The sequence below is a fragment of the Notothenia rossii genome (genome assembly GCF_949606895.1).
Source record: "Notothenia rossii genome assembly, chromosome: 6".
Lineage (NCBI taxonomy): Eukaryota > Metazoa > Chordata > Actinopteri > Perciformes > Nototheniidae > Notothenia > Notothenia rossii.
Genome location: NC_136909.1, coordinates 89,228,729 through 89,244,813, shown reverse-complemented (window position 1 = coordinate 89,244,813; position 16,085 = coordinate 89,228,729). Strand labels below are relative to the sequence as shown.

Sequence of the window (16,085 nt, the reverse complement as noted above, 5' to 3'; positions counted from 1 at the left end):
CAGTGGAGCTCTTTGAGGACTGGGCTGATGTGATGCCATGATTTGGTATGTGTGAGGAGACGTGCAGCTGCCTTTTGAACCCGTTGGAGTCTGTTGAGGGATGGAGTGCTGATGCCGTAAAGAAGTGAGTTGCAGTAGTCAAGGCGGGAGGAAATGAAGGCATGGATTAGTCGTTCGGCTGCGGGGCGGGTGAGAGAGGGTAGGATTTTTGCAATATTGCAGAGGTGGAAAAATGAGGTTTTGACTGTTTGGCGGATGTGAGGTTCGAGGGAGAGGGTGGGGTCAAAGATTACGCCAAGGTTGCGTGCCTGATTGGAGGGGAAACAATGGTGCCATCGATGGTGACTGTTATGTTAGTGAACTTGCTGAGGGTGGATTTGGAGCCAATTAGGAGGAGTTCTGTTTTGTTGCTGTTCAGTTTGAGGAGGTTGTGTTGCATCCAAGTTTTAATAGCTGTCAGACAGGAATCGATGTGGGTAAGGGGTGGGTTATGGAGGGATTTGGTGCCGAGGTAGATCTGAGTGTCATCAGCATAGCAGTGGAAGTCCAGGTTGAAGTGGCGGAGTATCTGACCGAGGGGCAGGATGTAAATGATGAAGAGGAGGGTTCCAAGTACTGATCCTTGAGGAACGCCTTGGGTGACTGAGGCTGTGGCAGAGGAGTGGTTGGGGAGGGAGATGAAGTGGGATCGTTCAGTGAGGTAGGACTGGAGCCATCTGAGTGCAATACCTTCAATACCGATGTCCCTGAGTCGGGTGAGAGGGATGTTGTGGCTCACGGTATCGAAGGCTGCACTCAGGTTGAGGAGGATGAGAATATTGAGGGAACCGGTGTCAGCAGAGGTGAGGAGGTCATTGAGGACTTTGACGAGTGCAGTTTCTGGACTGTGGTGAGGACGAAATCCAGACTGAAGGGGTTCATAAAGCTGGTTGGTTTGGAGATGGCAGTGAATTTGATTGGCTACAATGCGTTCAAGAGTCTTTGAGAGGAATGGTAGGTTGGAGATGGGGCGGTAATTAGTGAGGGAGGAGGGATCAAGACCAGGTTTTTTGAGGATTGGAGTAACGGCAGCAGTTTTGAAGGCAGAGGGGACGGTTCCATGGGACAGCGAGGAGTTGAAAAGGTTAGCAAGATAGGGGCAGAGGACGGGGAGGCAGGACTTCAGGAGAGGAGTGGGTAGAGGGTCAAGGGAGCAGGTTGTGGGATTTGAGGAACCGATCAGATGGAGTATTTGAAGTGGGGTAACGAGGTTGAACTGGGAAAGGCGGCACTGGGGAGGAGGACTCAGGAGGTCAAGGGAGATGGGGGGAGAAATGGTGGAAGTTGGGGGAGATGCTTGAATATCAGATGGAGCTGAGAAGGAGTGGTTAATGGCGTTAATTTTGTCTGCGAAAAACTGGAGGAATGAGCTGCAAGTAGCGGAAGTAGAAGTAGGGAGGTTATCAGCACGAGGTTTGAAGAGCTTGTTAACTGTGAAGAAGAGGGTCCTGGGGTTACGGGAGGGGTCAGTGAAGATGTTGGAGAGGTAGGCAGATTTAGCGGCAATAAGAGCATCTCTGTATGCATTGAGATGGAGTTTGTAGCTTATGTAATGGACTGTGAGGGATGATTTCTTTGAAAGACGTTCAAGTTGGCGGCCTCGCTGCTTCATTTTACGCAGTGCGGGTGTGAACCAGGGTGAGGAGGTCTTGAAAGTAACAGTTTTATTTTTGAGGGGGGCTAAAGTGTTGAGGGAGGTGAGTAGGGTGGAGTTGAGGTGGTTGAGCAGATCGTCAGGTGAGCTGAGGGTTGCGTCCAGGGGGAGATTAGACGATAGCAGTTCGGAGAGATGGTTATGGTCAATGGAGTGTAGATTACGGAAGGTGATGTTTCTGGGTGGGCAGGGGTTTCGGGTGGGGGAGGCAATGGTGAATTGTATGAGTTTGTGGTCGGAGAGGGGAAATGGGCAAGGGTGGAGGTCAATCACTGGGAGGTTGGTAGAGCAGACGAGATCAAGAGTGTGTCCTTTCTCATGGGTGGGGAAGGTGACATGTTGGGTGATAGAGAAATTGTCCAGTAGGGTTGTGAATTCGGATGCCAGCTTGGAGGTGGGTGAGTCAATGTGAATGTTGAGGTCACCAAGTAGTAACAGACGTTGAGAGAGGGATGAGGCAAGTGTGAGGAACTCAGTGAAATCGGAGAGGAAGGAGGGATGAGGTTTAGGAGGCCGGTGGATGAGGATGACTGTCAGTGAGGGAGGGGCTTTGAAGGCAATGAATTCAAAGGATGATACTGAGGGGAGGGTTAGTTCTGTGATCTGGATGTTCTGATTGTGGATTACAGCAAGGCCGCCACCACGGCGGGAGGGGCGGGGTTTAGTGATGTATTTAAAGCCAGGGGGGGATGTTTGGTTGAGGGAGAAGAAGTCATCGGGCTGTTGCCAGGTTTCGGTGAGCAGAAGGAAATCAAGGGATTTTTCCAAGATTAGTTCATGGAGGATGAGGGCTTTCTTGTTGAGTGATCGGATGTTAAGGAGGGCAATATTAGTTGAGTGGGAGGGGCGTGGTATGGTCACAGGCTGAAGAGGTGAGAGGTTGTCCAGGTTGACAGTGCGGGGAGGAATGTGAGATGGGGGGGAGGAGCGGAGAGGAGGTGGAAGGAAGTGTGTTATTATCAGTTTTTGGTGGTTGAGGGCGGTGGAATCCACTCCAGGTATTTGGGCCAGCTCTGAGCAGAGGGCAGTGGAATCCACTCCAGGTATTTGGGCCAGCTCTGAGCAGAGGGCGGTGGAATCCACTCCAGGTATTTGGGGCAGCTCTGAGCAGAGGGTGGTGGAATCCACTCCAGGTTTTTGGGACAGCTCTGAGCAGAGGGCAGTGGAATCCACTCCAGGTATTTGGGACAGCTCTGAGCAGAGGGCGGTGGAATCCACTCCAGGTATTTGGGCCAGCTCTGAGCAGAGGGCGGTGGAATCCACTCCAGGTTTTTGGGACAGCTCTGAGCAGAGGGCAGTGGAATCCACTCCAGGTATTTGGGACAGCTCTGAGCAGAGGGCGGTGGAATCCACTCCAGGTATTTGGGCCGGGTCTGAGCAGAGGGCGGTGGAATCCACTCCAGGTTTTTGGGACAGCTCTGAGCAGAGAGCGGTGGAATCCACTCCAGGTATTTGGGCCGGGTCTGAGCAGAGGGCGGTGGAATCCACTCCAGGTTTTTGGGACAGCTCTGAGCAGAGGGCAGTGGAATCCACTCCAGGTTTTTGGGACAGCTCTGAGCAGAGGGCGGTGGAATCCACTCCAGGTATTTGGGCCGGGTCTGAGCAGAGGGCGGTGGAATCCACTCCAGGTATTTGGGCCAGCTCTGAGCAAAGGGCAGTGGAATCCACTCCAGGTATTTGGGCCAGCTCTGAGCAGAGGGCAGTGGGATCCACTCCAGGAATTTGGACCAGCTCTGAGAAAAGGGCAGTGGAATCCACTCCAGGTTTTCGGTACAGCTGGGATTGTAACGGACCAGTGGTGGGTGTATAATATGGAGTAATAAGTGCGCTCAGATGACATGACAGTTGTGGGACATGGCGGTTAGTCGACCAGATAGATGTTATGGATGATTTTCCGGACTGGGAGTAAACAAATCTGCGTTTGGAACCTCTATGGACATACCTCGGTCTGCGTAGAAGCCCGAGGAAATTGATGACAGACAAGTTTAGAGGAAGCGCAGAAAGATTATTGAGATTAAAAAGTTGGGAGACAGAGTATCGTAACATCGTAGTGCCGCGGTAGGATGCTAGCGTTAGCACAGCGCTGGCTATGGTTGTAGACCAGCGGCGCTGAAAGTGGAGCTGTTGGCAGCCATCAGACAGGATGAGAGTTCAGTTGCAGGCTGTCCTTTACAGCAGATGGGGGGACCGGCAGGAAGAAGAACCAGAGTCAGGGCCCACGGGGAGGGGCAGGACGAAGAATGGGGCTGGTTATTTGATGGATGGAGCAGCGTTAGCAGGTAGGTGTAGCAGGGTAGAAAACCTAAGCGTCCGTCAAAAATGGCAATCGGGTGTAAAAAATATGTCCAGATCAGAACACAAAAGCCACAGAATAGTTAGAAATCTATAGCAGTAGAAAGTGGTCAGAAACTCTTAGATTAACACAAAGAAAGAGGAGATTTTCGGACAGAGAAGCGGCGAACAGTCAGCGCCAGCGTCCTCTCACGCCGAAGATAGCAATGTAGTTGACGTAAGCACTGCAGACCGGTTCTACGTGAATACGCCTGGAATAAAGGAGGGACTGAAGATCCGCTCCATGTTCAGGGCGGCAGCAGCTGCAGCAGCATCATCATCAGAAGGAGGTCTAACACCTTCAGATACCTCCGAAGAGGGCTCAGGGGTGGAGAGCAGCGATACCTCTTCTTCAGGGCCGGTTGATACTCCTGATGAGGGGACAGGGGCCGTGGACTCAACCTTTTTTCCCCGGTGCACCATACAAGTTAGATGGCTAATATGGCCCCCAGGCCCCTGCTAATCATGTTTTTATTATGTATACTGTGTATACTGTTTTTGTAAAAATCGTGTGATAATTAAATAAATAATAAAACATTAGTATAACCTTGAAGGTTCCCAGGGGCAGATACAGTACCAGGTATCAGACAATTTAAACAATGTTTACCCAGGATTCAGACACCTTCCCTGGCTTGTAAAATGCGGTGATGCGCCCTGGAGGTATCAGACTATTTAAAACATGTATACCCAGGATTCAATCACCTTCCCTGGCTTGTAAAATACGGTGATGCGCCCTGGAGGTATCATACTATTTAAAACATGTATACCCAGGATTCAATCACTTTTCCTGGCTTGTAAAGTGCGGTGATGCGCCCTGGAGGTATCAGACTTTTTTAAACAACTTTTTCCCCGCCTTTCAAACACTTATTCCTGGGTTTTAGCCTGTCATTTTGCACGATATGATTTAACATTGACCCTCTCCTGAAAATGCACATATTCTTTGCATTTCCAGGAGAGGTTCAATGTTAAATGATATCCTGCAAAATGACAGGCTAAAACTCTCTTCCAGACGTTTAAAAACACTTTTCCCGACCATTTAAACATTATTTTTAGCTTGTAAAGTGCAGTGATGAGCCCTGGTAGTATCAGACTATTTAAAAGGTTACCAGGAGCATGAGAATATCCTCCACAGAAGGGGTGGTGGTGCCAAGAATAAAGCTGAATATGGATGCCGATGGGCGGACGGTAAAGCACCGCAAAATCCACCCCCCTTTTAGGGTTACCAGGGGCATGAGGTTCTGTAGGGTGTGGTCATCTGGGTTTAGTCCGTGGGGGAGTGCTTAAATCCGGGGGCTCGGGGACTCACGGTGTGCAAGGTTATGGAGGTGCCCATGTCAGGGACACATGCTGGAGGTCATTAGTCCGTCCTTTGGGGGTCTTGGAGGGGCCACAGAGAGGTGATTTCCCCGGTCTCTGTTCTGGATGTGTGAAATAACCTGAGTCCCCATTTCAGGGACAGATGCTGGAGGTCTCCAGTCCGTCCTTTGGGGCTCTGTGAGCCGGCAAAGAGAGGGGATTTACCCGTCGTCTCTCCTGGAAGTGTGAAATAAACAGAGTCCCCATGCCAGGGACACATGCTGGAGGTCTGTAGTCCGTCCTTTGGGGGTCTTGGAGGGGCCACAGACAGGTGATTTCCCCGGTCTCTGTCCTGGATGTGTGAAATAAACAGAGTCCCCATTTCAGGGACACATGCTGGAGGTCTCTCTCCCGAGAGTGGACGTCCATTGCCTCTAAATATGGTTAGGCTGTGCCCGCTGAGCCTCCTTGACCAATGACTCAATCTCCCAGGTAACAGCCCCCACCACGCAGGAGGCAGGCAGGATAGTGTCTGGACTGGCAGCTGGTTCTTTCGGAAGCGAACTGGCGAGAGAGAGCATCCGGCTTGAGGTTCCGTGACCCTGGACGGGAGGTAAGGGTGAATGAGAAGCGGCCGAAATACAGGGCCCATCGAGCCTGACGGGAGTTAAGGCGCTTGGCAGATTGGATGTACGCCAAGTTCTTGTGGTCAGTCCATACAATAAAAGGGAGTTCAGCTCCCTCCAGCCAGTGCCTCCACTCTTCTAGGGCAAGTTTGACAGCCAGCAGCTCTCTGTTACCCACGTCATAGTTCTTCTCAGCTGGAGTGAGGCGGCAAGAGAAAAATGCACAAGGATGCAATTTTTGGTCTCGTTCCGAGCGCTGGGAAAGAACTGCTCCTACCCCGGTGTTGGAGGCATCGACCTTCACAACAAACTGGCGAGAGGAATCAGGGTGGATGAGCACAGGGGCAGTGGTGAAGAGTCTCTTTAGCTCGGAGAAGGCTGCATCGCACTCTGGGGTCTAGGAAAAGCCAGTTGTAGGGGAAGTGAGTCTGGTTAAAGGGCCCGCCACTCTGCTGTAGTCTCTGATGAAGCGCCGATAAAAATTGGCAAAACCAAGAAACTGTTGAAGCTGTTTCACTGCCACCGCTTGGATCTTCTCAGGCTCGGTCCTAAGCTTTCCTTCCTCAATGATGTAGCCCAGGAATGAGACTGTGTTGACATGGAATTCGCATTTCTCCGCCTTCACAAAGAGTCTGTTTTCCAGGAGTCTCTGCAGCACCTGCCTGACGTGGATAATATGCTCCTCCTTGTTACGAGAGAATATGAGGATGTCATCCAAGTAAACAAAGACTGACCGGTTGAGGAGGTCACGGAGCACATCGTTCACCATCGATTGAAAGACTGCTGGGGCATTCGTCAGTCCAAAAGGCATCACCAGATACTCGAAGTGACCGAGTGGTGTGTTAAAGGCCGTCTTCCACTCGTCCCCTTCTCGGATTCTGACGAGGTGCTAGGCATTGCGGAGGTCCAGTTTGGAAAAAATGGTGGCTTCCTGGAGGGGTTCAAAGGCAGAGTTGATGAGGGGTAATGAATATTTGTTTTTTACAGTGATGGTATTAAGACCCCTGTAATCAATGCAGGGCCGCAGTGAGCGGTCCTTCTTGGACACGAAGAAAAAACCAGCTCCGACCGGGGAGGAGGATGGGCGAATGACACCGGCAGCCAGGGAGTCATGGATGTAACTCTCCATGGATTTTCTCTCAGGGCGAGACAGGTTGAACAGACGTGAGGAAGGCAGAGGGGCCCCGGGAAGGAGGTCAATGGGACAGTCGTAGGGTCGATGAGGGGGAAGAGAAAGAGCTCGCTGTTTACTGAACACCTCTCCTAGGTTATGATATTCAGTGGGGACAGATGACAGGTCAGGCGGCTCGATCTTGAGTGGTGGAAAGTAATCCGGCTGGAAATGGCGACTGCTGGCGGCTGGTGATGACAGCACGGTGGCTGGAGTGTGATCCTGGAGCACAAGAAGAACACGTAAGAAGAATATACAGTGTTGAGGAAAATAGCTAATAATGCTAAGGCTAAGAAGGCTGAGAGTTATACCACTGTGGGTTAAACAACGATCTGGCGCTGACAGGTTGTGGAGCCTCCACTGATATGGCATTAGTAAATGCTGATGGGAGTCAGGTGTGTAGTAGGGGAGGGTGCACAGCTGATTGCAGCAGGTGGAGGTTTGAGTCGGGAGCCAGGAGTGACAGCCACCACGCCCACACAAACAGACAGGGAAAGGGAAAACAAACACAAGCGAGGCGGCTGGAAGAGTACAGCCACCACAAATGTGCTACATATCCACACAAACAAACAAAGTGTGCAATGCAATGAATGTTAATCTAACTGGGTTTTGATAGATAACATATCTCTTTTTCTTCTCTCAATTATTTTATTTATTTTGTGCACTCTAATCCATATTAATCAAACTATTGTTCGTTTATACATTTTAAGAATGGCGTTTATCTTTTTTGAGAATGAGTTCTTATTTTATTTTATTTATTTCGGTCTACAACAGATGATATAAATGTTTGTGTCAGTAAATGTGTGGCAGGGGTGTTTATGAAAATAACAGGGACAGAGCTGCTGTCAGACGATCAGCTGTGCGGCGTCATCACAAACGGACGTCGCTTCAAGTGACGCTCCGGAGGAAAGGACGTCCCATTGCTCTTAAAACTCATTTCCCTGCTTCTCGTGGTTTCCTTGCGTCCCTCCATTCTTCCCTGGAGGGAGGAATCAATTTAACCGAAGTGAGAAGGACCCACAGATGAGGCTCACGTCATGCCCCTGCCAACCTGTGATTGGTCAGGGCCATGCCAAGGGAAGCCAGAGGCGGCTGGCTTCCCTTGCCTCACAATCCAATCAAATCACATCAACTTAGTGGTGCAGTGACGCGTCCTAAAACCCGGAAGGAAGCTGCGCTCGGGTTTCCCTCGACAAAATAGCAATGGGATTTCTCCATAGGATTTTGGAAAATAGCTCAAAAAAAGGTCAGTGGAAAACGAACCTGTTAAATGCACGTTTTGTTCAGTCGGATAATATCCACATGTCTACCCTACTTTTATAATTTTCGAATCATAAATCTAATCGATAGAAGATAGATAGCGTCACTGCACCACTCTCACCGTCATTAGAAAGTAGCAAGCAACTGAAGCAAGTGCAATTATGGAGGGTGGAGATTTGGAGTATTTAATCAAAAATAATTGTACTTAACAGTCGCTGCAGCAGCAACAACAAATACAATCTGATGACAGGCCAATGCCCAAACTGGAGCTGCGTACAGCGAGGAACAAAGGAGCGAACCGGACGTAAAACGTTAAAGCTCTCCTGATTTAGTTTGTGAATGAATGCTTATTAGAGTTTGGGCTGGAGAGTGCGTGCGGACCTGTCGGTCAGATAGCAGGCGTGTGTAAGTCCTGCATCTGTATGATACAAATGTGTGTAAAATGATACCGGGCGCTGTAATCACTCATCTGGTTACGTTATTACATTGACCACCACACCCCCCCCCCCCCCCCCCCCCAAAAGAAAGGACGTATTATTGGTTTCCCCTATTTTTTTTCCCCACGCCACGCTACTGATGTGGACATGATTTAAGTGGGGAGGGGGGATCTAACCTCATCTAGGCGGGTTTGGGGGTATGCACCACCAGGAAGATTTTCTTTTAAATGTTGAAGTTAAAAGCATCAATCTGGTGCACTTTGAGAGTAAAATTAATAGATCTATGGATACATCTCTCAACACCAGATGAAACAGAACTGTAAGCAGATTTTTTTCTTTATGGATATTTTACAAATCACTCCCCTTTCAAACTGTATTCTTGTTTATTAATAACAACTTTTTTTTACTGTCATATAGTATTCTGTACCCGTTTACTTTATTCTCTTATTTTTCTATAACTATAATGATCATATAAAGATGTGCCTTTACCTCACTGGTTGGAGAAAAAGCTTCTTATATTCGTTAGCATAGCTAGCTAACCAGATGCTAATAACAACAAAGTTATTGACTGTATGATCAGTATGACAGATGAACAGATCGCCACTGGCCTTTCAACTAAAGACACAGCCACGCAAAAACTTCGGCATGTGTACGGCTCCGGAGTCGCGTTCTGGTGCTCTCCGTTAGAACCACACTGCATGGATGTATAATAAGAACTGGATACAGCGTGGGAGGCGGGGCCTCATTCATTCCTATGAGAGTTGCTCATTGGGGCATGGATGACAAAATGGCCCAACTTTTGAGAGAGTGAAACGTCACAGATTACCCGGCATGCCTGAGAAGTGTACCCGTATGTGCGCTCATAGAGCATGCGCAACTTTAACCACGTCCCCCAAAAGGCTCGTTCACATCAAGCACGTCAATTTGCGTACACATAACAGCACCGCGCGATCTGGATTGTTATGATGGATTTGATATTAACGAATAACGAGGCGGCCGCGGCGGTTAGCAGCTAGTAGCTAGCGGCTAGCTAGTGTAACGTCCGAGCCATTAGTAATTATGCTAATGTGACATCAATCAATCGTTTTGTACTTTATATTACGCTGATGTAACAGGATCTTGTGATGGTTTTGTTCAGCATTGCCAGCTTCACTGTTGAGCTTTACGTTGTGCCCAGCATTCTCCTGTGCTCTGAAATCAAAATGTGGATAAGCATAAAACAACACTAAAATAAACACTACAATACAACTTGTTATTTGACACACAAGGTTGCTCATTTGTGTGTATACATATATAACACAGGCTGTATACATATATACATATACAAGTATAATTAATACAACTGTTAATTTGATTAGAGCTTTGACACATATATATTTATATATCTATAAGTATGACGACTTCCTCGGGCGATATCATATGGCAGGCCTATTCAACTGGCGGCCCGCGGGCCAGATGCGGCCCAGAACCAACTCCCGAGTGGCCCAGCCTCCCGTAGCCAAATTCCTACACTAGTACAGACCATGAACGCAACACTCCGCGTTGCATAGAAACCACCAAACCACAACGCAACACGTTTTTTGTAAGTGCATCTGGTGGTGCTAGTAACGGTGGTCCTATGATAGCAACTCTAAAACATGTCCCTCTCAACTCTGAAGCGTAAACAGAAACAAAACGGTCATTGATCTTGTGGACCAGATCCAAGTCAAGCTGGACCTTTTCGCGACCGACTTGAGCACGGGTCGGATGCTGCATTTTCTGACGCTCCCTAAACACATCACATCTCCGGCACAAATCACGGATGTGATGACAGATTTCATTGCGAGGTTGAAAGAGAACTTTTCCGGTAGATTGGATGGACTTGCTCTGCCCACAGAGGTGATGATGGGCTTTGCCAGAGACCCCTTCACTGTTACCATAGAGGGGGATGTATCAACCAGAGCAAAGGAAGTGGTCCAATCAGGGCCGTGGGAAGTAGGGGTGCTGAGGGTGCTGCAGCACCCCCTGGTGGAGGACAGGGGATATGCACTTCCACAAGATTAAATACAAATATAATTTAAAAAAAATGAATTTTCAGCCTTGATGTAACAACATTCATAATTAAGTAAAGATAACTCCCTTTTCACCCCGGTTACATTTTCCATTTGCCCCGTACGATGGGCGCTGTAAGTGATGAAAGTGGGGGATGTTGGCTTATCAGGCACCCGCAGCTCACAGCCAGCGTGAGAGAGAGAGAGAGAGGGATAGATAGATTGAGAGAGGGGGTGCACCGGTACCGGCTGGGATTGTTGTTAGCTTCTGCTGCGCTAACGGATATAAGAAGATGTTTCTACAATAATGTGGAGGGAGAGCTCTCCTGTCAGACTGAGAGGCTCAGTGAGGTAAAAGACTCTGAGTGTTTAGATAGTTGAGTGGGTCTCAAATGTTTTGATCACAATTTATGTAAACAAATATTTCCAAGGCACTCCTTTATAATTATTAGGATAAATAAAAACAGGTTTGAAATCATTCCAATGTATACTATAAGACAGTAAACCAAAAATATTGTTTAAAACTGGAGAGATTTAAAAATATGCATAAATAAATAAATGTTAACTGATGAGATATAAATGAACCACAAAAATAAAACAAGTTAGCCTACATTTATTTGTTATTGGCTATGGTAGGTTATTGGATATGTTCACATACAAACCGATCTTTTTCATATGGGTGTTTAGAGTTGTATCCCCTAGATCAGTCTCTAGCAATTGTGCACCCCCGGACCCCCCAAGAAGATGTGAAGTCCACCCCCCAATTAAAACATGTTATAATACTAAATACATTTGAAGCCTTGTTATATAAGCTGTCCACCATGTCAATACGTTTCTGTGTTTGTAGTGTATTGGTCTTTTGTAGAGGTTTTTCATTGCCAGCTAAAATCTTGCCTAGGGCAGCAAATTGGTCAGAACCAGCCCTGGTGTCATCCCCACAGCACCCCCCATTTGAAACATGTTCCCACGGCTATGGGTCCAATGCATCGACAAGGAGAAATATACACTGGAACTTATTGACATGCAGCGCACTAACGGGCCAGCGAAGTTTTGGAGTGATGTCAACAAACAGCAGTTCCCTAACGTTCAGAAAGTAGCGATCTGTGTGCTCAGTATGTTTGGATCAACATACACATGTGAATCAAGCTTTTCACACATGAACTCAATCAAAAGTAGCACTCGCTGCTCCCTGACTGACAGCACTCTTCACCAATGTCTTAGGATTGCATTGACATCCTATGAGCCAAAAATCACTGCTTTTGTTCAAAACAAAAAATGTCCCTTCTCCCATTGAGAAAGTCAGCGATGACCAATCACAAATGAGGTGATAGTAAGCACCTAGTTTACTATAGTAGACGTGTAGTGTAGTATTCATTCATATAGTTACCCGTATCCCTTGTTATGGGTTTGTGCACTGAAGGGTTTGACAGTTCTTTCTGTATTCATTTAAATGCACTTTGTAATGTGTCTGGGTCAAATGTGACCAAAACGTATAATTTTTTTGTTATTACTTGAAAAGTGAAAAAATAGTATTGCTACAGTACTACCTCTTTGTGTTGCATTGGAGCTCTTTAGGGTGCTAGTGGAAAAAAATCCAACGATTTACAGACCATTCTTTCCCAATGTAAGTCAATGGGAAAAAGTGTCTCCGGGCCTGGCAACCAAACGGAGGTGTAGTACTGCCGTTTGGCCACCACACGAATATTTTCATCTGAGTCCGGCGCACTTCCTGGGGGCTTGCTACACCCTTGTCAGACGAGACATATAACATGTGATGACACATTAGGCTCGTGTTGTGTTCAAGGAATCTGACCTTGGCCAGGAAAAACAGGCACTCGCTTGTTTAATTATTTTGCGGTCTAGATTTCATGAATTTTTTTCTTTTTTGCGTGTGTTTATAGATTACCTCAAGGGCCTTATACGGCCCGGAGGCCGGAGGTTCCCCACCCCTGTCCTAAACTCACAGTTTATGTGGACTGGATCATGTGTCGGCTAGCGGCTATGTCTGTTTAAATACCAACTGGACAAATATCTGAGCAGATCTCAGATCGGCTCGAAGAGTGAATGTAAGCTTTAAAACCCGAAATACTGTCAAAAAACGGAAGAACCTCCATTAAATTTACAACATGATCAACTATGTTACTATCAATTGATTTTAAACTGCAACGGCTCCGTAAAATGACAGAAGTTAGCTAAGGCAAACATCAATGATGCTAACTCAGCAGTTTACGGTTTAACTAGCAAATAATTTGCACGCGTAAGCTTGTATGTCGACACACGGTGCTGTGTAAAGTGATGCAAAAGCTGAAATCATTTTTAAAACACTCTAAATGTCTTTATGACATTACAGAAAACTGGTTTACCTCGAAGAAGTTCGTATTCGGGTCAAGGAGGGTTCAATGCTGCTTTCTTCTTCTTCTTCTTCTTCAATGGCAAAACGCTACCAGTAGAAGTATATAATGCTGCTTTCTGGTGACGCTGTGGACCTTTAACGAAACGTGCTATGTGGGAAACACCATATCCCAGCGTGCATTGCGGCTACAACATCAAATCATCAAGCTTGAACCATAGCCGGCCTACGTCTGTTTCCGGTGACTTTATTTTGAAAATCCTGACAGATGGCTAAAAAGCCCAATATTATAGAATTAAACGAATAAATAAAAACAAGGATAATTGTGTGTTATTGTTGAGTAAATAACAGTGTGTTATTTAGAAAAATCATAATAAATTTGAAGTAAAAAAAGATTTTAAAAAATACAGATTTCAGTGTTCTGAGGCTCTGAGCCCCATTTATTTTCCTCAAGGACGGCAAAAAAAGTCCGACATTATACGATTTAAAATAAAAACAATAATCGTGGCTTGATATTGAGTAAGAACATGTTTTTATGGACCACACAGCTTCCGGTCTCAGACCCAACAGTATCCACTTGCGTCTCATATGCACACAAAACTCTGACTCAGAACTCAATGGGAATAGTTGGTATATGATAGGCACGCAAACTCGGACTTTAGTGTATCTATTGCACGCATTTCCAATGTGTAAAGTCGTGTCATTCGCACCATTTTGTCTATCGCACCACTTTATGCTTTGTCCTTTTTTTATTAAAAAATAGTTTCTCGGCCATTGTGAGACGTCTCACTCAGACATTTTTCTTCTGTCCTTTGTTGTTTTCATTTCTTAACTAACAACATTGAAGCAGATTAAAGTGAGCTGATAGATGACCTGCCCACTGGGAGAGGAGGGATGGGCGGTGGTCACGTAATATACTTCAGTAATTACCCCACTGGTGGATTTAAAAACAGCGGTTGCTAACAAGTGTCTACATGAGACGACTAAACGTCATCACCGCCTTTAGCTTAGCGGTGGTGACGTGAAGTCATGTGACCGTGCTGTAGTTCCTTTATAGCCCAACATTAGCCACCTTTAGCTTAGCGGTGGTGACGTGAAGTCATGTGACCGTGCTGTAGTTCCTTTATAGCCCAACATTAGCCTCCTTTAGCTTAGCGGTGGTGACGTGAAGTCATGTGACCGTGCTGTAGTTCCTTTATAGCCCAACATTAGCCTCCTTTAGCTTAGCGGTGGTGACGTGAAGTCATGTGACCGTGCTGTAGTTCCTTTATAGCCCAACATTAGCCACCTTTAGCTTAGCGGTGGTGACGTGAAGTCATGTGACCGTGCTGTAGTTCCTTTATAGCCCAACATTAGCCACCTTTAGCTTAGCGGTGGTGACGTGAAGTCATGTGACCGTGCTGTAGTTCCTTTATAGCCCAACATTAGCCTCCTTTAGCTTAGTGGTGGTGACGTGAAGTCATGTGACCGTGCTGTAGTTCCTTTATAGCCCAACATTAGCCACCTTTAGCTTAGCGGTGGTGACGTGAAGTCATGTGACCGTGCTGTAGTTCCTTTATAGCCCAACATTAGCCTCCTTTAGCTTAGCGGTGGTGACGTGAAGTCATGTGACCGTGCTGTAGTTCCTTTATAGCCCAACATTAGCCACCTTTAGCTTAGCGGTGGTGACGTGAAGTCATGTGACCGTGCTGTAGTTCCTTTATAGCCCAACATTAGCCACCTTTAGCTTAGCGGTGGTGACGTGAAGTCATGTGACCGTGCTGTAGTTCCTTTATAGCCCAACATTAGCCACCTTTAGCTTAGCGGTGGTGACGTGAAGTCATGTGACCGTGCTGTAGTTCCTTTATAGCCCAACATTAGCCTCCTTTAGCTTAGCGGTGGTGACGTGAAGTCATGTGACCGTGCTGTAGTTCCTTTATAGCCCAACATTAGCCACCTTTAGCTTAGCGGTGGTGACGTGAAGTCATGTGACCGTGCTGTAGTTCCTTTATAGCCCAACATTAGCCACCTTTAGCTTAGCGGTGGTGACGTGAAGTCATGTGACCGTGCTGTAGTTCCTTTATAGCCCAACATTAGCCACCTTTAGCTTAGCGGTGGTGACGTGAAGTCATGTGACCGTGCTGTAGTTCCTTTATAGCCCAACATTAGCCACCTTTAGCTTAGCGGTGGTGACGTGAAGTCATGTGACCGTGCTGTAGTTCCTTTATAGCCCAACATTAGCCACCTTTAGCTTAGCGGTGGTGACGTGAAGTCATGTGACCGTGCTGTAGTTCCTTTATAGCCCAACATTAGCCTCCTTTAGCTTAGCGGTGGTGACGTGAAGTCATGTGACCGTGCTGTAGTTCCTTTATAGCCCAACATTAGCCACCTTTAGCTTAGCGGTGGTGACGTGAAGTCATGTGACCGTGCTGTAGTTCCTTTATAGCCCAACATTAGCCTCCTTTAGCTTAGCGGTGGTGACGTGAAGTCATGTGACCGTGCTGTAGTTCCTTTATAGCCCAACATTAGCCACCTTTAGCTTAGCGGTGGTGACGTGAAGTCATGTGACCGTGCTGTAGTTCCTTTATAGCCCAACATTAGCCTCCTTTAGCTTAGCGGTGGTGACGTGAAGTCATGTGACCGTGCTGTAGTTCCTTTATAGCCCAACATTAGTCACCTTTAGCTTAGCGGTGGTGATGTGAAGTCATGTGACCGTGCTGTAGTTCCTTTATAGCCCAACATTAGTCACCTTTAGCTTAGCGGTGGTGATGTGAAGTCATGTGACCGCGCTGTAGTTCCTTTATAGCTTAACGTTATATTTTTAGTTCAGAAATCATAAAGTGCTGTTAATATGTTCAGATTTTCCTGCTGAACTAAACGTGTAAGTATCATAAAAGTTTCATTCAAGAAAA

General features: G+C 46.9%; 1 pseudogene across 1 annotated transcript in view; it reads right to left on the bottom strand.

Moving 5' to 3' along the window:
* Window positions 1-6,835: 6,835 nt before the first annotated feature.
* LOC307044695 overlaps window positions 6,836-16,085 on the bottom strand; it is a 37,898-nt pseudogene continuing 28,648 nt past the window's right edge. Inside the window, exon 12 of the transcript XR_013810689.1 lies at window positions 6,836-7,339. The product of XR_013810689.1 is annotated as an uncharacterized misc_RNA (transcript). The remainder of the gene's footprint in view (window positions 7,340-16,085) is intronic.